The sequence below is a fragment of the Zonotrichia albicollis genome, chromosome W (assembly GCF_047830755.1).
Source record: "Zonotrichia albicollis isolate bZonAlb1 chromosome W, bZonAlb1.hap1, whole genome shotgun sequence".
Classification (NCBI taxonomy): Eukaryota; Metazoa; Chordata; class Aves; order Passeriformes; family Passerellidae; genus Zonotrichia; species Zonotrichia albicollis.
In genome coordinates, this window is record NC_133859.1 from 8,032,057 (window position 1) to 8,059,009 (window position 26,953).

A 26,953-nucleotide genomic window follows, 5' to 3' on the forward strand; every position below is an offset into this window, starting at 1 on the left:
CAAAAGCATTTTTCAGAATTAATTACGAACCCCATTAATGGTTCCCCATGACAGGTGGCTGAGAAAGCTGGTGGCAGCTGTGTGTCTCCCTGTAGTTTCTGCTCCAGCATGGGGCAGGCTCCAGTGGTGGTGAACCCTTCCCAGGTCAGCACAGGCTGTACAAACCAGTCCCAGTGAGCCAGGACAGCTCCAGGGGGAGAGGGAAGGTTGGTTGGGTTGTTTTCTTTTGCATTAAGACAAATTAAAATTGCTGGTGAGAAATTAGAAGCTTGTGGAAGCCCACATGCATCCTCAGATCACCTAGGCATGACGTGACACCAAGGGATGAAGAACACCACACAGCCACCCAGCTCCACTCCCCATCTCAGGGACATCCCCATCATGGACATGTCATCCCATCCATAATCCTTTCTATCTTGCCATTTGAGAGATGCAGATGACTTCCATCACCACTCAACAGCATGGTGAACACAACCATGCTAAGGAAGAAGATGAAGCTGAGCCAGTGCTGGTGGCCACAGAGGAGATGCCCTCAATAAATGGTTGCACATTATAAAATACTCTTGTGACAGGCTCCTAGCCAACAGGTGTGGTAGAATTTGGTCCTACAGAGATAGCAGAGGCAGAAGTGTAAGTTGCATCACCACAGTTTCTCCTACCACCTAAGAAACAAGGTTTTTCTTCTCCTGTACCACAACTGTTACATGCCTGGAGGACAGAGGATGCCAAGGATTGTCTCTATAGGAGATGGGAGTAGTGACTTTTCTGAAGTAAGCATAAGACCACATCTAGTCAAGCTGTGGTCCCTAAAGCCTCAGAGGTCCATGGACTGCCTCAAAGGAGTCTCCAAAGCTAACTCAAAACAGTAAAGATTTAAAATCCATTACTTTCCATAACAAATTTTTCACTATCCACCCACAATAGAGACACCATCCCCATTCCTGGCCACTGTTGAAGTACATCTACATTGCAGAAGCCTGACCATGGCACAGCGCAAAGTAGATGTGGAAGAAACAAAACTTCTCTTTTTAGCAGGAAAGTTGATGGCTAAATGAACAAAAGTTTTGAGAGTATCCCATGTTATTCCCATTTCAGTCTGAATGAAACAGGAAATGTATTTTTCTTAGGATCACTAGCAAGGCATCTAAGCTATAAATGAATATATATACATATATATATATATATATATATATGCACACACACACACATACATAAAAAAATATAATAAAATAGCCAGGGTCTCAAACAGAAAATTATTGGTTAGCTGCAGTAGTGCTTTATTTTGGATGACTCAGTAATGTGCTAATTATACTCAGGTAGCAGAACTGTACCTTCTCCAAGAAGTTTCAGAACATCCCAAGGCTCATCCAGAAGCCTGAATGCTTCCAGATTTTCAAGACAGGAAGAGCTGTCCTTTTCCCAACCTGATGAAGACTATGAGTTACCCCAAAGAGAACACCACACTGGTAAATTTGAAACTAAACAATGGCATAAGTAATGTAAATGTCTCAATACTTCTGCAAAACATAAAAACAGTGAAATAATTAACAATATTTAATTGTTCCATTGAAATAGTAAGGCAATATACTAAATGTGCCCCAAAGAGCTCCTGAAATAGCTCTTGTCTTGGGGTGATTTAATGATGATACTCTAGTCGCTGATCATCTGCTCTACGCCCAGAAATGGTTGCTGTAGCTTTAAGGTGGGTTCAGGGGGAGCCCCGGGGCTTTTTGGCAGGCTTTCTTCAAAGCTTCACTCCCCAGGCATCCGTGGTGCCTTGTGGACTGCGGTGTGGTTTTTTTTTTTTGCTTAGCTAGTTTGGGGTTTTGTTAGCTTAGGTAACAAGTTTTGTTTTCTTTCCCTGGCCTTGGAGACTGTGACAGCATTCCTTTGGCAGTTTTTTTCTTGAATTGGACAGTTTGGTTTTGGTCCAAGGTCAGAGAGAACAATTGACAGGAGAGGAATCAGCCGGGGACCAGCGGGAAGGCATGGGGCTGCTCACTTTCAGCCCCAGAGCTCAGAAAAGCCAAACTGATGAGAGTAAAGGACACCAAATCCACCTGCTTTGTCCGCTGTAAAGAGGGGACCAACACCAGAGATTCACCAGGTTCTCATATGCTTGCCTGAGCTCCTGCATGAACCTTTTGTTTGGTTTTTTCCTTGAGACAGGAGCCGACGTCTTTTTTTTTTTTTTTTTTTGTGCCACGTGGACACTCTGTCAATAAATGGTTGAGGTTTTTTTCACTTTCATCCACTAGTATTCATCTCTTATTGGCAGAAAATTATTGTTGGAACACTTTTTTTTAGAGGAAACACTCATTCCAGAGTGTTTTTCTTCTAAACTTGTCTCTAAAATGAGACACTCATCTGCTGCCCCCAGCTTCCTTAGATACCATAGGGTCTTGCTATATTTTTAGCTACAGCTCCTTAAAAATACACAAGACCCCAAAGACTCACTTGAGCAGCAAGAACATGAAATTAAATAAGACCCAGGAGGGTTTTCTTGCTGTTCTGCAGAGATCAGCAGACAAAAAACTCAACCAGTGATAACTACCACAATTTCATCCCAATCCTGCTGGGAAAAGACCAAGCAGCAGCAAGGATGAAAAGAGGAAACAGGAGAGAAACCCAAAATGAAATGGGAGAAGCAGTGAGCAAAATTTGTCCTCACCAGGAGACCCTGGTAGAGTGAACACCAGGGAATGCTTCATCCCAAAGTGAGGATGCTGAGAGAGCAAAAAAAAATATTTTTCTCATTCGAGATCAATTGCTGAAGGAGAGACATCTAAAGATAAAGCTCAGCATCTTGTCAGCTCCCACAGTTTAGATCAAGGGCTAACAAGTATCAAGTATGTTTTCATGCTTTGCACATTATTTTCCATACCTCTCAGGAACCCTGCATAGACCACTCCCATCCCATTTGTGGATGAGGTTGACTCAGCTATGGAAATGAAGGTGTCAAACCCAGCCAAGCCCCTCAGAAAGCTCACTCCTCTCCCAAATTCCATTGCAAGTGGCAGAGGTGATGTTTAATTTATCTCCACAGTTTCTCCAGTCTCCCATCAGCAGGGGAGCTCCTGGGTGCTAGACTTAACCCTCCAGGTCACCTGAGACAAGTCACTTCCACATATCACTTTCACCTTCAGCATCCAACCACTGCTCCTCTGCTTTCCTTTAAAAGCATTCAGAGATCTTCTAAATTGTTTTAAAAAATGCTTCCTAAGAGCTGGACAAGTTCAACAAGACACTAACCACAACACCTCAAATTCACAGAGCCCTCTGGTACAGTATCCACATTGCAAGAAGGGCTCAGATAGAGCTCAGAAGGAAGAAGCATCACATACAAGCACAGCCTGAACTTCCTCAGACACCACTCATCTTGTTACCAGATGATAAATTGTCTGGTGAGCTAACACAATTCTTGTTCTACCAAAACCACTGGCCTGTGGAATTACACAGTGCCCATTGTGTAAGAAGGAGAACTGTAAGTTCACTAGCACCAGTGCCTTGCCAACTCAACCAGGTCGACTGGAATATTGGGGTCCTCGACCACTAAGGACCACCAGAGAGACCCCAAGGACAGAAGAAGGCATGCGTAAAGGGGAGGGGAAATATGTTAATGATTTTGGGGAAATTATTATCATATGTATGTTTAGTCTGGGACAATCAATGAATATGTATGTAGAATACAGTATATAAACAGAAACTTTCCTGTACCCAGTATTCACAGATTTGGGAGGAGCTATGCTTCCCCCCCCTATCATGCATCCGGCCAAATAAAGAATGTCTGCTTCTTAATGCTAGGTTGGTGTTAAGGAGTTTCTTTATTTTACTGAATTTTGGTAACAATCTTTCTGCCAAAGATAACACAAATCAGAGAAACCACAACCTACACATTTTACCCAAGGCTTGAGAATAAAGTCCAGTGCAAGGTTTTGCTCTTGGACCTCAGGATCATCAATGGCACAGCAAAGTCTTTATGGTACAGTCCTTATGGGGAAACATAATGTATATCAACACAATAAAATGTTTTTTACACTCACTGGAGACAGAGTGTGGATATTTGCTTTTCAGGGTGACATAAACTGCAAGGGGAGTGGGATGCTTCCCTCTCCATCCCATGTGTCACTCCCCTGCCATCATCTGGATGCTCAGAGGATGGTCCACCATCAAAAAGCCTTTCTAGATTTTGGAGGGGAGTGACTATTACATCTCCTGGCTTGATTTTGGTATCTTTGGGTTGAGAGAAACAACCTGGAAGCTCAGTATATCTTCTGCTCCTTCACACCTTTTTTATTTCTGTTAACAAGGCCATGACTTCAAGCTTCATCCCATACCTACTTGAGTGGTGGAGGAAGAATAATGGATTACTGAAGCAGGAGTGAAAGCGACACAAATGGACATGTGGAAACAGCCTATTTCAGAGGAGTCATCAGGTCTCCAGAGAGGTCCCGGGCACTCCAGCCCTCCACATTATACTGCACCTGCCCCTTTCCAATCTAATGGTATTGCTACCTTATCCAGTGTGGGGTCTTACTGGTGGGGGTTGAGACAGAGTAGGGATCCATCCTGAATTAGGTGAAGTGTCTAAAATGGTGAAAAGTCTGTGAGGCCAAAGCTGAAAGAAAAACTCGTATGCCGAGACAGCAAAGAGACAGAGAAAGAAAAACAGAAAAGACCACGAGGTCAATTTGCCCCAACCTAGAAATTCCTTTGATAAAGAAGAACCGGTGCTAAGTGTCATGCGAGATGAATATGTATGAACTTATTGTGAAAATGTATGCATATGCATTTAGAAAGGGGATAAAAGGAAGTCTGAAATTTTCAGGGGTATGCATGCCCTTTTGAAGAGAATTTTCTCCGTGTGCGTCCAGTGCCGTAAATAAACAACCAGCTTTACAACTTTTATAAAGTTGTGAGGTTTCTTCTTTTCTCCGCAAAACATTATGGCAAGCCAGCCAGGAGTTCTCTGACCCCGTGGGGGCAGGGGGGATAGACGGACCTCCAAGGCACGCCCTAAGATTTTTTTCCTGGTGGGGCTACGCTTGTCTCAACTTGCCACCTGTGAAGACAGACAACGACCCGCTGGCCTGCGGAGGAAGATATGGTATGCACTAAAGGGCCCCAGGGGAGGAAGAAAGAGAGCAAAGGAGTAAACCACCCAGAGAGGTCTGGGTTCATGGGTTCAGCAGACAGAGCAGCTGTATTAGAGACGGGGTTCGTTGTTCTGATAGAGCAGACCGCTAGCAGCTTTGGGAGTAAGGCAAGTGAACCCATGTATGTGTGTATTGAAGATTCGTAGTTCTGATAGAGCAGAACTGGTGAGCCCGTGTGTGTTTTGTTTGTGTGTGTGATGTCCGGACACTGTGTTGCTCTATGGTTAATGTGTGTAGTCAGTGCACTGTGTTTGTGATCGTGCAGGTGATAAGTGTATGGTGTATAAAAGAGAGTAAATCTACAGTGCCCTACAGTGCGGGGGGTCAGTACTTCCCGTGTTTGAAGCAGCCGAGTGAGGCCAGAGGCGCCGGCTGCAGCAGGCTGCGGGGGCAGGGAGAGAAGTGCCCCGCGGAGAAGCGAGTGGAGGAATGTCAGTGATGGTATTTATCGTGTTTAAATGTAGTGATTTGTGTAGATTTAGTACATTTTAACCGTGAGTATGAGCGCAGAGAGTTCCTTTGCCTTGGATGTTTGGACTTGATCTCTAGACTGTGTGCTGTTATTTTGATTGTGTCCAGGAAAATTGATGTGAGTAAATGCCGAATTATGGTATGCTGTGTTGTGTTGAGAAAGTGAGAACTTTGAGAAATATGCCCTTTCCCAGTGATTTTGTGTGGTGATTTTCTTCCGCTGCATTGTGGTAATTTGATTCTCAGATTGTATAGTGGTGTTTGTGGAGATTTTAAGATTTTGTTGCAACAGGAGTAGCATTTTACATAGGAGAACTATAGTAGTGTCCGGTTATCTCGGCTGTTTGAGGGGCCTGTGAAGGCCCGAGGTGGCCTTGGGGCAGCCCGCGCATCGAAGGACGAGAAGAGGCTTCAGTTCTTCTTTCGGTTTTTATGTTTATTAATTGCTTATCTAAAAGATGTTCTTTCAGCCGAACAGAGATCTGCTCAGCAGTCAGCCATGAGCACACTGTCCCGTCCCCCGGACCGCCACGTATCTTTATACCCATTGTTACGTGTACAATATTTATCATTTTTCCCCAATACCATTTATTCTTATAACTCGGTGCACTCTCAGTAATAACCAATCCAAAGGTGCCACCGTGGCCAAAGAAGATGGAGGAGAAGAGGAAGAAGAAGGAGGGCAGGACACACCCCAATTCCTCCATCTTACTCCTCTAAACCCCCCTGTACATAAATCCTAAACCCTGTGTCTCACCCTCTAATTAGCTAATCTTTTCGCCATTCACCCCGGTGAAGTCCTCTTATCTTCATAAAGGTGTCGTCTCCCGTGTAGGGTCAAAGTCCTGCCACCAGACACTTCTGGCAACATTCCAGGACTCCCGAGCCCCCCAAGGGTGGTCTCGGAGGCCCGGCATCTCAGGACTCAGATCTTGAGATCCCACATCTCCCCCTTCTGTTTGCACCAAGAAAACCTCTTTTATCACCCGATTCATGGCGCGCTTCAGACATACAAAAATGCACGGGACGACAATCATGAGGACTAGTAGGACTATTAAAACGTAAAACCCTACCCTTAAAATTCTTCTCCAAATAGGAGAAATGTCAAAGAAATCTGCCAGCTGATCAATCCATGATCCCGTGATCTCGCCAAGCTTATTTACGCTGTCTTTTATGTTTCTAATACTTTCATGAATTGATTTTGACTGATCTGAGAGATTCATGCAGTACATCCCTTCAAACTCTTCACACCCATGTCCATGGGCGAGCAATAGATAATCGATTGCAGCTCTGTTTTGAAGAGTCGCCTGTCTTATACTACTAACGTCTTTTAACGTCATCCAATGCGACAGACACAGACCGTGCATGTTTGCTCAACCAGCAACCCATGTGGTCGATCTGAGTCAAAGCCACCCCTGATGCTGTTTGAGGTGAGAAAATTGCTGTAGCAATGCTTGTTTTCTTATCCCAAGAAAATACTTCGTCATTGCAATCTGTCGCATAATTTTGGATTGATCTTTTTCCTCTGCGCCTTTTCTCTCTTAACATGTTCAAATCAGGCGACAGCATTGAAATTTCCCCAATGCTGCATGGACCTCCCGTGGCATTAGCAGGAATGCCGTGCCAAATTCTGTCCCCGCAAATTAAAAACAAACCCCGTGGCAATTGCACTGGGACTTGGATTGATCCTTTGGCAGTTCTCTTTGTATATTTGCACCAAGCCGATGCATTCTTATAAAACTCATGATTGGGAGTTAAATCGATAGTTTTTGCCTTCGTGGCCTCCGGAACTTCAAACTGCATGCAGAATTCCATTGTCATGGACCCAAAAATCTCCAATTCCTGAGGTTCTGTAGAAGCCACAGGAAGTAGATGTGTCCAAGCACACCACTCTTTCACAGGATTTTCAATGACCTGTGAAATGTTAACTGCGGAATGCCCTGGAACTGGCCATTCGTCCACTGGCAATCCAACCATGCATGCAGAAAATGGTTTTCCTGGCCTCGAATGTGTCAGGCAAATACTATCTAGATTTGCTGCTTGAGCCAAAGTCTCCCATAGATTTTGCCTTGGCTGATTTACAGGTAAATCTTCTCCCTTACTTGCTGCAATGAATGAAAGAATGATGCACATAAGCATCATGATACTCATTATTACGCTTTTATACAGAAATCCCCAAAGTCCTTAGTTTCTTTTTATTTTTCTTCGGGATCGCTCTTTCCGGCTTGAGTCTCGACTTCTGTCTGAGTACTCGTCTCTTTGTTTCTCGGATCAGCGTTCTCGGGTTCTCGCGTCCAGAATGGCTTCACGTGCCGCGCCGACACCCACTTTAGACCTCGATCTGTGGAGATACAAGCGAAACCCTTGCCCCAAGTGATTAGTCTGAAAGGACCCTCTATTTGTCCTGTCTCTGGGTTCCTGATCAAAACCAAAGGGTTTTCCCTTAGCTTTGCCTGTGTGCTGTTTAGATAGTGTCTCACGATTGGTGGATTAGGTTCCGAGGATGAGCTATTTAGGAAATTCAACACATACAGTGCCTTATTTAATTTCATGTGAGGTGTTGCCTCTGGTTCACCCCTTCTCTGTCTGTCCAGAAGGGATTTCAGGGTGTGATGTGTTCTTTCAATGATTGCTTGACCTGTGGGTGAATGTGGAATACCGAACGTGTGTCTGACACCCCATTTTTTCAGGAATTTGTCAAGCACCCTGCCTGTGTACGTTGGACCGTTATCTGTTTTTATCTCCTGAGGCACACCTAATGCTGCAAATGCTTGCAGAAAATGTCGGCAAGCATGGTCTGCTGTTTCCCCTGCATGTGCTGAAGCAAAGACTGCACCTGAGAATGTATCTACAGAAACATGAACATTTTTGAGCCTCCCAAAAGATGGATATTTCGTGACATCAGCTTGCCACAACTGAAGACTTTGCAGCCCCCGTGGATTGATGGCTCCGGTGGAAGAAGGTGGCTGCACAAACTGACAGTCTGGGCAAGCACTAATGATCTCCCTCGCCTGACTCTTTGTGAGACGAAAGGACTCCATCAGCGCTTGTGCATTCTGATGAAAGAACGCATGACTTAACCTTGCTTGCTCAAAAATGTCCGGCAGTGTTTGCGAAATGGGCATTGTCAACCTGTCCGCTCGAGCATTTCCCTCCGCTAAAAATCCTGGAAGTGTCGTGTGCGCTCTAATGTGTGTGATAAAATACTCTCTTTCCCTGCCCTCTAGCAATGCCTTCAAGCTCGTCAGATAGGAGTATAAAACCCCATTACTGACTTCTTTCAAGAGCGAACCTTCCAATCTCTTGACCACACCCGCAACATATGCGGAGTCTGTCACCAGATTGAGAGGTTGTTTGAACAACTGAAATGCTCGGACAACAGCTGCCAACTCCACAATTTGTGGAGAGCCCTGAACCTTCCTCACGTCAGATTCCCAATCCCCTGTCGTTGAGTCTCTCCACGTGATCACTGACTTGTGTGTCTTCCCTGAGCCATCCGTGAACACTGTGATCCCGTCCAAAGGTTCTTCACTTATCCTTGGTTTTGTTTTATAACATATTTGCGATTGCAGTATCTTGTGTTGCGGAAAGTGGATTGTGCAAGTTCCCGGGAACGCTAACAATGCGATTAACAGGTCTTTCGATTGTTGCATCGCCCACTCGAGATAGTCTTGTTTCAAGGGTAACCTGATGGTTGAGAATTCTCTTCCTGCCATCGTCAGCAACCTTGTTCTCGCTTTTATGATGATCTGTGCTGCCATCTCCAAATCTGTAAGAATTGTTTTTGCGGGCCTGTGTGGTAGGAAAATCCACTCTATGATTATCAAAGAGTCCTTTTGCGACTCGTCCCATTGGAAGATCAAACCATGGAACTGTGTTTTCTTCCCCAGCACTGCCAGTTGAAAAGGCAACGTTGGAACAAATCGATGTGCCTGCCTTTTCTGTATCGCGTCTGCAACTTTCTCCAATTCCTTCTTTGCTTCTTGCGTGAGTGTCCTGGGAGACCGAATGTCTGTGTCTCCTCTCAAAAGATCGAGCAACGCTGGGATGTCGCTGTTTGTGATTCCCAAAACCGGCCTCATCCAGTTGATTTCTCCCACAAGCTGTTGCAAATCGTGCAGATTGGTGATCTTGGTGCTGATCTCCACTTTTTGAGGCTTTATTGTTCTTTCTGAAATTTTCCACCCTAGATATTTCCAAGGTGCAACCTCTTGAATCTTTGAAATGCTGATTTCTAGACCTGCCTTTTGCACCTCTGCGATCACACAGTCACGAGCTTCTTGCAGCTCCCGTTGTGTTGATGCTGCAATGAGCAAATCATCCATGTAATGAATGATCTTTACCTTTGGAAATTTCTTCCGCGCTGGTGCCAAAGCTCCTGCCACGTACCATTGACAGATCGTCGGAGAGTTTTTCAGACCCTGTGGAAGAACGACCCAATGGTATCGCTGCAGAGTCGTTTCCTTGTTGATACTCGGAACTGAAAAGGCGAATCTCGGAGCGTCATCTGGATGGAGCGGGATACTGAAAAAACAATCCTTGAGGTCAATGACCACAAGCTGCCAATCTCTGGGAATCATTGAGACAGATGGAAGTCCCAAGTGAAGCGGTCCCATGTCTTCTATGACGTCGTTGATCTTCCTGAGATCGTGTAACAATCTCCATTTGCCCGATAGTTTTTTCTTGATGACAAACACTGGAGAATTCCAAGGGCTGTCTGTTGGCTTGATGTGTCCCGCCTGCAATTGTTCTCGGACCAGGTTTCTCAAAGCACTCAACTTTTTCCGCTCAAGGGGCCACTGATCCACCCAAACTGGATCATCGGTTTTCCATGTCAGTTTCAGTGTGGGGAGTGCTGCAGTGACCCCTACTAAAAATCCACTTCGATCTTCGCACCCCATTGTGCCAAAAGGTCTCGACCCCAGACTGTGATCGGCTTTTGGACAATAAAAGGACGAATGACCGCCGTCTTGTCTCCTGGTCCCGTGACAACGACAGAATTCTCACTTTGCAGACACAGAGATGCTCCCCCTATGCCTGAGAGAGAACCCAGTGGCGCAACCAAGCTCCAGCTGCGTGGCCAAAAAATATATGATATCACTGTTACATCCGCCCCTGTATCGAGCATGCCTGTGATCGCTATTGTTCCGTTCCCGCATGTCAATTGGCATGTGAGCGTGGGTCGGTCTCGACCTATGTGCTTCACCCATGTTGTATGTACTTCAACATGTTCCTTCATAGGGAAACCTTCTTCGTCGAAGATTGACATGACCTCTCCAACTGCGTGTGGCGGCAGTGCAAAGGCTCTCGCAACCACAGTGTTTTCCGGTACAGTCAATGGTGGACGAAGTGCTCTTGCCAACACTGTCAATTCTGTATTTTTATCCGCTGAGATAACTGTTGGATAGACAATGAGTCCAAGAATACTGCACTTATCTTGTCCAATTATCAGGAAATCTTGCTTCTTATATGAGCCCCGCGGACACCTGTTGGTATTTCCGCATGACTTTCGTCTAGAAAGCATACTAATTTTGAAGCTGCCAATGTGCACTGTGCCCCTGGTGGGAGGAGGTCTGGGTCACTGTGGAATCGGCTGAGGGTTTTGCTGAGGGCGTCTGCTTGTCGCTCACTGATGATTGCCCCGTCTGCTCTTGCGACACCGCCAGTACTTGTGTCTGAGCGCGCTGGTCCGCGCTGCACCTTGCGTTTCCCGGATACGGTAACGGATTTCCATCCACGTCTGTCTGGGAATAACATTCTTTCGCAGGGTGTCTTCCTCTCCCGCACCGTGCGCAAACTGGCCTTTCCGCCTTCTGTACCGGCGCTGGCGTATGTGTTTGTGCACAGTTCCTTTTCATGTGCCCAAGCTCCCCACATCTATAGCACTGTCCTCTTGGGGGATTGTTCTTTTTCTGCATCGTCGCAAGAACTTTGTTGATGTTCTCATTCTGTTGATGCAGTATTTTTTCCAGCATCTTCTCCAGGGTCTTGTCCTCTGCTTGCTTTTCTGAATGTCCCTTTAATTGATTCTCCCATTCCTCTCTCAATTCGTTCTTCACAATCGCTGCGACATGCTGAGGTGTTCCCACCTTGCTGCATGCCTCCACCATCTCTGCCAAGGATGGCCGTCCTGGCATGGCGCTAATCACCCGTTGACAATCCGGGTTGGCATTGCCGAAAGCTAAGCTTTCCAAGAGAGGCCTCTTCGCTTCTTCTATCGTCACCTGTCGATCCACGGCTTGCGTGAGTCAATCGATGAACGACATGAATGGCTCTGTGGGACCTTGCTTGATGCAAGAGAACGGGACTTCTGGAGCTCCTGCTGGTGCGATTTGCATAATTACCATCCTCGCTGCCTCCTTGATGTCACTTAATACTCTTCGTGGCAGCCTAGCTGCTTGTTCCCCTGGGTTGTCATCTGGAGGATCTCCTGCTAACTGCCCCTCTGTGAGGTTTGCATTTGGTCCACCTCGGTATCTGTTCCGTAATTCAGCGAGATATTTTCTCCACCTTTTTTCCCAGACAAGGCTTTGAGTGTCAGTGAGAATCATTGCCACAATACTTCAAATGTCATATGGTGTGAGATCATATGTAGCGAATGTCCCTCTTAGTAGCTGTTTGAAGTATTGTGAATTCAACCCAAAAGTTTGAGCCGCCTTCCCTAAATCCTTGAGTATTTCATGACCCATCCTTTCCCACCTCGGGTTCTGTCCCTGGGCATCATATGTCACTGGCATTGTCAGATCCCCTGATCCCGGGAATAAATGCTTTTCTTTTGCCAACGCTTTTCTGATTCGCTTCCAATCCATCGTCTTCACCGGCTCCTGAAATTCTTCTTCTTCTTCAGGTTCCGTTGGAATTTGCATAAATAATGGTACTGTGGATGTTGTTGGTTTATCACGTCTCATTCTTCGCCTTAAGGTTTTTGGCCTCGCTCCCAAATCCGAAAAGGAAGCTCGAGGATCCTGTTGATGTTTCTTTTTTGTGGTGTCCACTGAATGCAAGAAGCTCTTTGTTGCTTCTGCTGCTGACAGCATCCATATAGGAACCCCTTCTGATGCTGTGATCCTTATAACATTTCCTTCTTGTAGCTGTTCTTCATCTGAGCTTTCATCATCTTCATGAAACCTTGAAGTCGATGGATAATCCCTTTGTCGTGTTGACATTGTTTTCTTTAAAATGCTTTTCTTTTTATATAATGTTGGGAAAAATTGTTGCATTGTTGCAGCCTCGCCACCAGATGGCGCTGTGGCTCCGCCGATCCAATCCGGCATGGCGTGCACTTCTGTCTTCCAGCCACCAGATGGCGATGTCACCGGCCTCCCTGTCTCTGGTGACGTAGCGTACTCTACTGCTTCACTTCCTGCCGGTGGCCATGTTGGTCGCCCTGTTCCGGACCGTGTGTTTTCGGCTTTTAATTCAGCTGAAATTGGGGTTTGAACACCAGAACGTCTCTCCTGAGGGGGTGAGTCTTGGACTCCAAGGGTTTTGATCAAGGGCACCAAGTCTGGAGAAGGCGGGGGGCCCCGGGATATGAACTCCCTGGCGCGGCCCCTCCTCGCCCGGGATGTTACAGGGGGTGTGTTCCGCTCCCGCCCGCGCTGTGCCTGCCTGCTCTCCGAGCCGCTCCCTGTGTCTCCCGAACTACTTTCACTGTCTCCATCTTGTTCCACCCCTGAGATATCTCCCCTTTGGTCTGCCCCTGACTCTGTCTCCTCCTCCTCCGTCCCCGTGTCTATTTCCCCTTTTGCCGGTGCAAGTAGCCTCCCCCCCGCCGGCAGCCGCGTGCGTTCCGCAATCCTGGCGGATCTGCGCATGGGCTCTGATGTCACAACCGCGCGCCTCCTATGTCCCCGCATGGCAGCTTTCTGGGGCTGCGCAAATCCCCCTTTTTCGCTGCTTGGGTCAGACGCCCCGGCTTTGGTTTGTGGCTTCCCCGAGCCTTCGCGAATTCCGCCCGCCGCACACGCTTCCGCACCCCTGCCGGTCGGGGCCGCCGCTGCCCCCGGCCCTGAGTCAAGCAAAGCCGCGCGAAAACACGTATCCTCTGTTTTTTCTTCACCTGCGCTCCCCGCCTGCTCCGCTGCAGCTTGGCTTCCCTGCTCCGTTGCCGCGGCATGGCGAGAAAGCGCGCCCCCCGGTCCCCTCTCCCCCCCCTGCTCCCCCCCTTCTGTTCCTGAATCCTCCATGCTCTCTGGGGTTTTTGGACGTTTTGGGGGTTTCCCGGGGTTTCTGGGTTTTGGGACCGGGTATTTTAATAATATTTCTTGCTCTTTTTCTCCAAGAGCATTTTCCTCTCGGCCTTTTAAGGCCAGAGCTAATTTTTTTTTTCCTGGAGCCTTGCTCCCCCCCTCTTTCAGAGAGTCCCCCCCCCAGATGTCTGCTGCGTCTGGAGGTTTTCTTCCTGGAATTTCGTTTGCATAGAAATCCCTTCCAGCATTATTCTTGCAGGAGACAGCAGCTTCAACGCTGTCTCATCTTTTTTAGTAGCTAAGAAATATAAGTGTCTATTTATCTCCTGCCAAAACCCCACTTCAAATAGCAGGCACGTTTCTGCCAGTGGGTAGTTTAGCCTTGCCCATAGCAATAATTGTTTTAAATCTTTCTTTGGAATTCCCTCTGTATATGTTTGAGTCACACCCTGTAGGGCGGACAAAATTTCCCGTTGTTCTTGAAAAAGTGTGCCCCCCATGTTCTTATTTTCAGGCTTTCTTACCAAATCTATCGTCAGGGCAGTCCGGAGGTCTCGGTCTCTGTCCAGCAGATCACGAGAGGTAGTCCCAGGGCGCCTTCTGGTTCCAGTCCGGGCTGTTCTGCTACGAATTGTCTTCGGCAGAAACTGAGAGATGGATTCCTCAGTGACTGCTGTTTTTTGCAGACTCTGTTGGCTTTTTGTTTTCTTCTTCTCTCTGGTCTTCAGGGCTTTGAGGGTGCCCTCCCCGAAAGGTTGTGGTGGTGGTGCCCACCCAGGGACGCCAAGTGTCCGGTTATCTCGGCTGTTTGAGGGGCCTGTGAAGGCCCGAGGTGGCCTTGGGGCAGCCCGCGCATCGAAGGACGAGAAGAGGCTTCAGTTCTTCTTTCAGTTTTTATGTTTATTAATTGCTTATCTAAAAGATGTTCTTTCAGCCGAACAGAGATCTGCTCAGCAGTCAGCCATGAGCACACTGTCCCGTCCCCCGGACCGCCACGTATCTTTATACCCATTGTTACGTGTACAATATTTATCATTTTTCCCCAATACCATTTATTCTTATAACTCGGTGCACTCTCAGTAATAACCAATCCAAAGGTGCCACCGTGGCCAAAGAAGATGGAGGAGAAGAGGAAGAAGAAGGAGGGCAGGACACACCCCAATTCCTCCATCTTACTCCTCTAAACCCCCCTGTACATAAATCCTAAACCCTGTGTCTCACCCTCTAATTAGCTAATCTTTTCGCCATTCACCCCGGTGAAGTCCTCTTATCTTCATAAAGGTGTCGTCTCCAGTGTAGGGTCAAAGTCCTGCCACCAGACACTTCTGGCAACATTCCAGGACTCCCGGGCCCCCCAAGGGTGGTCTCGGAGGCCCGGCATCTCAGGACTCAGATCTTGAGATCCCACATAGTACAGTGCTTTATGCTTAACTATGATAAAGCGAGTTAAAGGAATTCCAAGAATTCTCCCCCTCACAGCAATTCAAGCCTTGGCTCTAGTGAATTTGAGATAAAAGGGGGGGGGGCATGTGTCTGTGTCTGTGGGCATATCAGAGCTTCGGCTGTGACTAGCACAGCCTTTTTGCAAAGCAGCAAAACAAGTGTAAGTAGACACAGTGCTTAATTAGATTGTGCAAGAAGAGAACTAGAAAAGACTGATATTTTGTAAAACAGAGTTTATATAGAAGAGATGAATGAGATGAATTAGTTAATGAGACGTATGAGATTTATGAGACTTCACTTGGAACTGCAATAAGTCTTTACTGGAAACAATCTGCTGAAAGGATTTAAAGTTCTCTGTAACAAACACAATAGCCTGCCTTTGTGGGAAATTTCGGGGAGCCTTTGGTACATCAAGAGGCTAGCATGCTATGTGAGGTGACAGTAGCTGTCCACTGAGCACAGGGACAGCTCTGGCTACCCTGTCTCCCCAGGGAACACGGGAATGGCCTGTGAGCAAAAGCTGGATGTGCAAGTATTATTGCAGTGCGGTGTTTATAAAGAACACTGGTACTGCTGTTATGCTGTTCTAAAAGGAAGATAAAAGAGACAGAGTTTTTGTATGCTGAAATGTCTTTTGTTTTAAGAAATCACCCAGAATGACAAAGAGACTGTGAGATCAGACTGCCCTCTGGTCTTGGCCCTTGAAAAAGAAAACAAGGCAAAGAGAAAGCAAATCAAACATGTTGTTCAGCATGCAGCATAAGATAGCAACGTATGAAATCAGGCAACGATTATCACGCTGAAATGCAAAGCAATCACAGTTCGCAAAATGAGTACATATGATTTGCTAAAGGCTTCTTCCCAAGTTAAGGGAGGAGGGGTAAAGATGACCTCCCCAAAAGAGAAAAATTTTTGTCGGCACAAGGGTCATATATTCAGTTTTAAATAAAGCTTTAGTACCTGTGGAGAATGTTTATGTTGTAGTGTGGGGAATGAACAACTGGCCAGTCTGAGAAGGCATACTTTTGCAAACCTTTAAAGTAACATGTGTACTATGTGTACCTAAAAGCTTTTGTACAATTCACTCAATTTGCTAAGCATTCTCAAATGAGAAAGGTTACTCTGGAGGCAAATAATATAAAGATGTTAGGCTTAATATTAACAGACACTGAAATTAAGAAAGACATTACTAAGGAGATATTAGAATAAGTAAATAAGTGTTTTTAGGAGTATGGGCCTCTGCTGTACCAGAGAGAGTGAATGATGCTCCCCCATGAGATGCTCCCCCATCAAGCTTAATGAAAGAACACAACCAGTGAGAACTGAGTAGTACCCTCAAAAAGAAGGTAAAGAAAGAATCAGTCCAATAACTGATAGTACTAGATTAAAGGCTGTCAATAAGATAACACAGAATTTGTACTCTGTGGTAGCAAATCCATAGACCTTACTAACTTGTTTAACACCTGAGCTAACCTGGTTCACTGTTTTAGGCCTAAGAGATGCCTTCTTTTGCCTCCCTATCCACAAAGCCAGCCAGAAAATTTTTGCATTCAAACACAAGCTCACATAGTCCATGTGCCTGAAAGCTTCAAAATTCCCCACTCCGATTGGAAGACAGCTTGCAAAGACCCAGAGTCCTGGGAAGCTCCACAAGAGGAAAGGAGGCTGTTGCAGTACGTAGATGATCTTCTAGCAGCCACAAAGACAAGGGAAGCGAGAGAAGCCGGGACAGTAAGCCTTTTGAATTTCCTAAGACTCCAAGGATGAAGAGTCTCAAAGAAAAAGGCACAAGTAGTGAAACAGAAGGTAATCTCCCTGGAGTAAGAAGTGAGTGCTGAGAAGCAGACTTTAAGGCAGAGAAGCCCTATGCCAAACCCTGAACCCCAGACAACGAAAGAACTCCTAACCTTCTTAGGTATGGCAGAGTAGTGCCAGCTGTGAGTTTATAATTATAGACTGTTCGCCAGACCACTCTATGGTCTTATTGCCAATGGGAACTGAGATCTCCAGTGGACAAGAGACGCCACACGGGCCTTTCACCAACTAGAGAGTCCCCTCATGTCGGCTCCAGCTTTGAAACTTCCAGATGTAAATAAAGCATTCTTTCTATTTTTCCACGCAAAGAATTGCCCTGGGAATATTAGCTCAAGACTTGGGTCCATACCGGAGGGCAGTTGCTTACTTCTCTAAGCAACTAGACGCAACAGCCGAAGGATGGCCAAGTTGCCTCAGAGCTGTAGCAGCAGTTGTGCTGAACATTCAAGAGGCACTCAAGTTTACCCTGAGACAAAAATGACTGTGCTAGTGTCCCACAAAGTGTCCGCAGTACTAGAAGTAAAGGGTGGCCACTGGCTTTTCACCAGAGAAGTTTCTGAAATACCAGGCCATCATGGTAGAACAAGATGATGTAGAGATAGTGGTGACTAATATTGTCAACCCAGCTTCTTTTCTCAGTGGAATCAAAGAGAAGCAGTACACCATGATTGCCTGGAGACCACTGAAGCTACCTACTCCAGCCGCCCAGACTTAAAGGACACTCCTCCGGACGATGCAGAGACCTGGTTTACTGACAAGAAAGAGACATTGCAAAGTTCACAGTGACTACCTGCAGAGAGGTAATAGAGTCTGGACCCTTACCAACAGGTACCTCTGCACAGGATGCTGAGATAAATGCATGGACCCATGCCTTAGAAACAGCAAAAGGCATTCAGAGTTGTGCATGCACATGGAGCCATCTAGAAAGAGAGGAGACTGCTGACCTCACAGCGAAAGAAGAGACAATCCAGCTGCTGGAAGCAGTTCAGCTACCTGAAAAGGCATATTAAGGCACACCAGAGTGTGAGCTTAAAACTGGAGGAAAGAAATGAGCTGGCGGATAGAGAGGCAAAGAAAGAAGCAAAGGGTGAGGTACAGATTTTCCTCGAAAGTAAGCCATAATACAATAATACTAATCAAAAGAGACGTACAACTACAAGGGGTGGGCTACCATTGAAAGAGAGCTAGTAATCCCTTCCCATTTTCGTGGTTACTAGTGAAGGAAGGGCACTAGAAAATGGACTAGGGCCTAACTACTTAAAAGCCTTTTATAGAGTTTGGCTTCTTTCTCGAAATGACCAAGGCTGCGAGTGATACAGAGTGCATTAAAATGAAGTGTTGACTTTAAAGTAGTAATTCCCACAGGCTTTCTAGAACACATATCTGATTGAAAGAATTGTTGTATCGTTGTCAGGAATTTATATGCCACTATCACTCAAGTGAGTTGATAATGTGATCCTTGCCTCCAGACTAACCTCAAAATACCCCCCCGGGCCAAAACTCTGTCAGACTGGGAGAGGCCATACGCCTGTACAGCAGTGGCAAATCAACTTCTCAGAACTCCCAAGGAAAGGGGGGTATCAGTACTTACTGGTATTAATAAATACATTTTCAGATTGGCCAGAAACATTCCCCACCAGAACTGTCAAAGCTCAAGAGGTGACCAGATAATTTTTACAAAAGATAATACCACGCTTCAGAGTTCCAGCCACAATATCCTTAGATAAAAATCACCTTTCATTTCCAAAATACTTCAACAGATTAGTAGCCATCTGAGCATAGATTAGAAACTTCACACCCCATACCGCCCCCAATCAAGCGGCCAAGGAGAGAGAATGAATCATTTGATTAAGCAGCAAATCATAAGACTGGAGCAAGAAGTTAATCTACCCTAGCCTAAGCTCTTCCGCTAGCACTATTGCAAATTCAAACTAAACCTTTTGAGCTAAAGGAATGCTGAATCCTTTTAGAATGCCTTATAGAAGACCATATAGAATACAAGGGGAATGTCCACCTACCTAGTAGCATTAAGCAAACAGCTCAGAGTAATTGAGAAACATGCGGCTAGAACTCGGAGCAAAGAGTTAGATAGCCTGGAGATGACGTATATGTTAAGTCTCTTACAAAGAAGACTTCGGAACCATAGTGGGAGAGACCACTGCAAGTACCTCTCACCACCTTCACTGCAATCAAAATCAAAGAGCAGAACACCTAGATCCATCACTCTCGAGTAAAGAAGGCCCAGAAGCCCCTTCAAGAGTGACACCAGAAGACAATGAACTGAAACTAAAACTTACTCGGGCAAAATGAGTATATTGCGGTCGGGAGTAGCTCATACTTTAGTGTACAGAATTGTTTTGTATAGAATTATAACTGAAGTTTTAGAACTAGAGAGTACCTCTACCCAAAGCAATGCTGAATGGCCTTGGTCCCTGGCATTTAATCAGTATACTAGATCCATGAGAAAACCTTCTGAGATAAAAAATTTAAACATATCTACTGTAGTAATCCACGAGAATCAGGTATGTGAGGAGTAAGAATAGCAAGAACAGGAACTGTGAACACTTCAAGAAATCTGAAGAGAAGAAATCAAAGTAAAGTGCTTAGTCATCAATAAGATGGCTTATGAGAGACCAGATGTAATTAGTGTCTGAACCTCCCCTAGTGTATATGAACACCAAGAAGTCTGTGATAACTTAAGTGAATCAGACTGTTGGTGTAATTTCACCCTGATACAGCCTGTAGAAGTGACCTGCTTTTGAGCTCGAGTTACTGTCAGACTTTCATTTGAATTCAAAGTGGACACTGCACTTTTTACCACAGCGGGGCCTTATACACCCCATACTAGTTCAGACTCTACCCAAACTCCAAACTTGAACCTAACGTAGTAAAGAATGTGACTGAACAACAGCTATTATTCAATTCAGAATGGTCTCTCAAACGTGTGGAGTTGATAATGCAAATTAGCATCTCAAAAATCCAACCAGCCTGCTCCTCCTTCCTAAAAACTTCCTTTGAGAGCTAGACAACATGGTCACAAAAACATGCATATCTTAAGAGCAGAACAAGAAAGGAAGGAGCCATCTCTCCTGGTGCCTAAAACCAAAAACACCAAGAAATCAGTTTCCTTAAGTCATTTTCCAAGCTGGTTGGCTGAACCCCCAAGCAATGGCTGGTAAAGGGTGCTGAACTGCAGGTGGTAAATTAACCCAAGCAAGGAAGGTGATTTTCCTTATTTATAGCTATCCCTTTTCCTACTGAGATTTAGATCAGTGTTTGTCCCAGTCTGAAGCAGTTAGATTCTGCTTAAAAGAGGTAGAGAGAGAGACCCCCTCAGAGCTCAGCAGCAAGCTGTAAGATTTTGAGCATCACTTTTGTGCTGAGTGTTTCAAGTAGCAGAAACCTGATCCCAGTTTCTTCTGAGGCACTGCAATGAATTTAAGCTCTTCTCTCAAGATTTCCCCTCCATTATCTTCTGCCCTGAACACAGTCCACAGCTTGATCTTAGCTAAGGGCAAAGTAGGTGAAGTTTTGTAGACCAAGAGAGACATTCCTGCTTGTCACACATCTGAGAAATCAGGTGCTTTAGAGAAAAAGAGAGAAGTTAGATTCCCTGAAGTCTCTACATTTCAGAACAAACATCTACCTCAAGTATGACCTAAACCTCTGTCAGATACACTTGTGAAGTGTGTCTGAATTTGCAGTGTGAGCCCAGCACATCCCCCTGGCAGGGAGGGATGGTCATGGACAGAAAGCAGTTCCTGTTCCCCATAACAAACATCTAACTGGCATATTAGAGACAAGATTAGGAGTTTTAAATGGAATTGATTCAGAAATACTGATGAATAAACTGGCTGCTGCAGCAGGTAGCCTAACAAAATTGAAGCAGCCTTTATAGTAATCTCTATTGGCATTAGGAACTAGCCAGTGACAGATTTCAAAAGTACTGCCAAAGTAAAGAAGTATGAAGAGGCCGGGGACCAAGACCACAAATTGATAGTAGAAGCACTTAGTATAGTTCAAGGTAATGTGTCTTTAGCTTTCAGATGTATACAAGCACAGTTATAGATACAAGCAACAGCAGCTCTGATCATATAGGAAAGTGGTGAAGGTAATTTTCCAGCTGAAATTCAGAAAATTGAGTGGGATAATGCAATTGATTTTGAAAGGAAGTTTCAATCCCGGTGGACTATGGTGAATTTCACCTATGATCCTGTTTCTAATGTGGCCACTGCCTTTGTGCTTACCATATGTAATGCCACTGTTTATGTTATCCATTCCATCGTTGCCCTAAGATTAAACCATAAAAAAACAACACTCTATCCTTCAGAACATAGAGTGTGGGCACGAAAAGATGAATGAAAAGTGGCAGACAGTAAACTTAGAAGCCTGCATTACTAGAGAACAAATGAGATTCATTTGTGAAAGCAATACTGTTAATGCCCAAGATGTGTTTGGACACTGAACAGAGTATTTGCCACTTTGAAATTCATCCAGTCACTGACCAGAAAACTGTGCTCGTATATACTAGAAAAGGGCGTATGTTTGAGAACTGCTTGTGCTGCTGTACAAATTGATAGCAATGATGTTATTCTGTCTAGTAGAAGCCATTCTAATCTCTGTGTTTGTAATTTTGTTAAGATTATTGGGTGTGATTTTTCGTATTTGGTACCAGTAACATCCCACCAGCTGATTACAGCCAATTACACAATGTATCACAGACTACTACCTACCCCTATTGAGATGAACCTTACATTAGTAAAACAATTAATTAAGCACCAAGACCTATTAAAAGTCTTGAAAGAAATCCAAGAGAGTAGAAAAAAAACCTTAATTACTGTCCAACATGGTACAAAAGAGATAACCAGAATTCTACAAAGAATAAAACAAAATATAGATTATCACTGGTGAGATGTGATCTTTGAGTGGTCACCAACTGCAAATGGAATCGTTAATGAGTTGTGCCACCCTATTGTAATTTTACTAATATTAGTTGAGATAAGCTTAAGATTATCTATTACATTGTTAATTTAGAACTGGAGAATACTACAACGAACGGCTGTACTAACCTCTTTATCAAACGTACATAGTGAAGCATTAAAAGACACCTATTGCCATGAAAGCTTTCATTAAGTAGAAGAATTTACTTATTTCCTAGGAAAGGGGGGAATGAGACAGAGTAGAGATCCATCCTGAATTAGGTGAAGTGTCTAACAATGGTAAAAAGTCTGTGAGGCCAAAGCTGAAAGAAAAACTCGTATGCCGAGACAGCAAGGAGACAGAGAAAGAAAAACAGAAAAGACCACAAAGTCAATTTGCCCTGACCTAGAAATTCCTTTGATAAAGAAGAACTAGTGCTAAATGTCATGCGAGATGAATATGTATGAACTTATTGTGAAGCTGTATGCATATGCATTTAGAAAGGAGATAAAAGGAAGTCTGAAATTTTCAGAGGTACGCATGCCCTTTTGAAGAGAATTTTCTCCGTGTGCGTCCGGTGCCGTAAATAAACATACTGAGCTTTACAGCTTTTATAAAGTTGTGAGGTTTCTTCTTTTCTCTGCAAAACAGGGTCTCATCCCTTCCAGAAGAGCCTAACACATGTAACAGCCCCAGGAGATGAATCTTAGTCTCATTTTATGGAAAAACACCTCCAAGGACTGAGTTTTGAGGCATTGGAATGCTAGGGATAACCAGCAAATGTGCCTCCAGCTGTTCAGCATTGCTGGGGGCAGCTGTGGCAAAAGTCTCACAAGTGCCGACTGCTCCGCTGCCACATCTGTTTTCCCCTACTGTCACCCACAGCCCCTGAGACCACATGCAGCCAGAATGACTCTGCAGGAAAATGATAACCGTAAAATTACAACAAAATTGAGTCCCCGCTCTGTCCTCACTTGCTACACCCAAACTCAATCCTGCACCAAAGACAAGGAAAGCACCTCCCAGGAGGTGGGAGATTCTCCCACCTCGGTACCTCACAGCAGCATTCCCACTGGGAACGTCCCCCCTGTGAAGATGCTCAAGCCTAAACCAGGTGGCACCATTGTGTCTGCAGATGCTGCTGTACAGGAACCTCCGCCACCTTTGCTGTGACAGGGACCACGATGAACAGTAGTTATTGCAATGGTGACTCAATGGGTCTCCCTCTCCTTTTTGTCCGTAGGAGGCTCGCCGGAGGACCCGGAGAGAGAGGTCAGCCCTGCCCTTTGGCAGGGCTAATGAAGCTGCCAGGTAGCTTCCAGAGGCCGGGAGCGTATCCAAATCTGGCCCTGGACCTTGCCGCTGCAGTTACCGCCCTGCCCGCCGCTCACCTTCTCCAGGAGAGGGAATATCATGGGGGGAGGGAGGGCTCCAAGTCCACGCACAGAATGTCAGCGAAGGGGGGAAACCCACCCTGGACGAGGCCACTCGGGTAGCACCGTCGCTGGTACCAGATGAGAAACCGGGTCCCTGTGCAAAACAACACCCCAGACCCACGGCAGCCGGGCGCGTGGGGTGTTGATTCTTTCCTAGGGAGACAAAGGCCGGACGTGCTTTACCACCCGCTTCGCCGCTGCTTTGTCATGACCCCTCCCCTCCGCCCCGGCCTTACCCTACGGGGCACCGGGTGCAATCAGACCCCCGCCGGGAGGTTCATGGGCGCAGCGCTGTGGTGCGGGGAAAATGCGGAGGGACACTAGGAATATCACCCACCGGGGAAGAAAATCCGACTCTGCAGAGACAATCCAGGGCGGCCAGGGAGTGACGCACCGTTCACTCGGACCGGACCCGCCCCGCCCCGCCACCAGCCTTCCCGTCGGGCCTGTCGGGAGAAGTAGTTCGGGCCTGGACCTGGGTCCAGCCTGCCCGCCACGGCCCGATCACCCGGGCCCCGAGGCTCTGCCGGTGCCCCCGCAAGTACCAAGAGGCCAGCCCGGCGGGGCGACTGAGACCGACCAGGTCGCAGAGCAGCCTTTGTGGTGCTACTTACTTCCCCCTGTGATAAACGAATTGACCAAATTTAAGAACTGTACAATTATCTTTATTATTATGCAAGCAAGAATAAGCAAGGTTCAGCGCTGGGCGGCCAGGAGTCCCTGCTCCTCTTAGGCGCGCACCATTCCCCCTTTAAAGTTCGCTTTTTATTGTCCCTTTCTTCCGGATTCCTGGATGACGTGGTCTGTCTTCTGCGCTTGCTCCTCCGGTTGCTAGGGGGTCTTTTTCTGCCTTCTGGTGGTCGTGGGATGAAGGCCCCAAGTCTTCCTCTTTGGCCACTTTCCTTATAAGGCATATCTATAAGTCTAAATTCTACGAACTAAGCAATTCATGCAAGGTTAATAATTGTTACCATATGTGACGGTATCTAGTTACAGAGGGTCTCCTATATCTATGGGGTGGAATTTGCAAACCAAGCAATTCTAGCGAAGTTAGTAATTGTTACCAGATGTAGCTGTACCTAGTTACAGGGGGGGTTTGTAAACAAAGCAATTCCTATGAAGTTAAAGGTTTTACCATATGTGACTGCACATAGGTAACACTATATCCTGCTAAACAAGAGCTATTTAGCTATTGTTTTATAATTTAAATTATCTAGCTATTAATGAACAAACATATTGTTACTTATTATACCCCTACACACACACCTTTCCCTGTCCGGACTGAACACTGTCTCATATTCCTATCCTCATCCTTTGGCATTCAGACCTAGAACCACATCGTCTCCGGTCCATCCCTCCTCCTCATGGCCATCGAGCTTACAGGAGAGTGATTTCAACTGAGCTTAAAAGAAGGAAACAGCAAGTGTTTCAGAATCCTTGAAAGGTTTGGATTGGAAGGGAACATAAAGATTATCTAGTTCCAACCCCCTGCCATGGGCAGGGACATCTTCCACTAGACCAGGTTGCTCAGAGCTCCATCCAACCCGGCCTTGAACACTTTGGGGAATGGGGAACCACAGCTTCTCTGGGCAACGTATGCCAGTGCCTCACCACACTCATAGTCAAAAATTTCTTCCCACTGCCTAATCTAAACATGCCCTTTGTCAGTTTGAAGACATTGCCCCTTGTCCTATCACTCCATGCCCTTGTCCAAAGTCCCTCTCCAGCTCTCTTGTAGCCTCTTTAGGTATTAGGAGGTGTGAAAAATGCCAATCACTAATTTTTAAAATTTAAAAAGTTTAATAGTAATAAAATGGTTATAAAAATAGTAATATAATTAGAGTAATAAAAATTTGAGCAATTGGGATTAGGACAATACGAGACAATAAAAACAAAGAGTTACGGACAGTCCGGGTACCTCTTTCTGGGCAAAATAAGCTTGAAAAAGGACTCATGTTAACAGAGGATTAACCCTTAAAAGCAATAGCCTGTTGCATATTCATACATCTCATACATGATGAATAAATTCAATTCAAACAAAGGATTCAGTCTGGTCAGTGTCAGCTTCTTCCTCTTAATCCTGACAGCATCTTCAGGGTTGAGCAAGGCAGGAAGAAGTTGGTTTCTTCTGATAAGAGAGCGATAAATTCTTTTTCTCTGAAAGATTTAGGTGTCCTGTGGCTGCTATCTCGGTGTGAGTCCTCTCTTTTAAAAAAGTATCTTACATAGCATAGTTTATATTTTAACATTATGCTATAACCTAAAACTATATTTAACACACTACTTAAGAAAATTAATACAGCATAACTTTCTAACGTAACATATATAATATTCATTTTAATATTTGCAAAAAGCCAATCATAAAATATGCATTTTTCACAGAAGGTGCTCTAAGGTCTCCTTGGCACCTTCTCCAGGCTGAACAATCCCAACTCTCTCAGCCTGTCTCCATAGCAGAGGTGCTCCAGCCCTCTGAGCATCTCTGTGGCTGCCTCTAGATTCGCTCCAGCAGGTCTACATCCTTCTTATGTTGTGGGCTCCAGAGTTGAATGAAGTACCACAGGTGGGGTCTCACGAGAGCAGAATAGAGGGGCTGAATCCCCCTCCCTTGACCTGCCTTTGATGCAGCTCAGGACACAGTTAGCTTTCTGGCCTGAGTGCACAGTGCCAGGTTATGTTTAGCTTCTCATCCACCAATACCCCTAAGTCATTCTCCTCAGGGCTGCTCTCCATCCATTTTCTGCCCAGCCTTTACTTGCACTTGGGATTGCCTCAACCCAGATGCAGGACCTTGTACTTGGCCTTGTTGAACTTCATGTGGTTCACATGGGCCCACCTCTCAAGCCTGTCTAGGTCCTTCTGGATAGCAAATAATCAAAGCGCTTCCATATAAATGCACACAACTCTGAGTTGAGAAATGTAAAGAAAAATAATTCAAACACCTTTTAAACACCCTTCTAGCTAACTGGATCCATTTAACCCCTTCAAACCTGCTCAAATATTCCTACAAGGGACTTAAACCACTTTTTCTTTACCCCACCAGGCTCTCAAAAACACTGACCCAACAATCATTCCCTTTTTCTTATTTCTTGGGCAATATTCAAGAGGTTAACTTTATTTCTCACCATGGATTCTTTGTTGCTTTCTGTCTGGTTCTGCTGTAACATTAATCCGGATAAATGGATCATGGTAATGAACATCAACAGAAGAACCACAGCCATAAATTCACCAGATCTGGCCTCTGAATAAACCTTAATTTTACTCTGACAGCAAAATCAGATTCAAAAGATCTCTCTCTGTAGCAGGTAGGGCCTGGCGTTCGGAAGATCTCGTGATGTTACGGGAAGACAGGGCCCCTGCCCCCTTAGATAAGAAAATTAACATAGGAATGTAGCCCCCTGAACCAGATGCCAGTAACTTTCCACTTGCCCAGCAACTTTCCATTCCCTACTAACCATAGATGGTAAGGACAGACCCTCACCTGACGTAGAAGCCCCCTAGACTATAAAACCCCATGAGA

The 26,953-nt window shown here is 45.5% G+C and overlaps 1 long non-coding RNA gene across 1 annotated transcript; it reads right to left on the reverse strand.

Moving 5' to 3' along the window:
* Positions 1-7,544: 7,544 nt before the first annotated feature.
* Positions 7,545-23,865, reverse strand: LOC141726842 (uncharacterized). Its single transcript, XR_012577805.1, has 3 exons — positions 23,670-23,865; positions 14,344-23,586; positions 7,545-13,050 (listed from the first exon to the last, which is right to left on the reverse strand). It is a non-coding gene; the product is annotated as an uncharacterized LOC141726842 (long non-coding RNA).
* Positions 23,866-26,953: the final 3,088 nt, after the last annotated feature.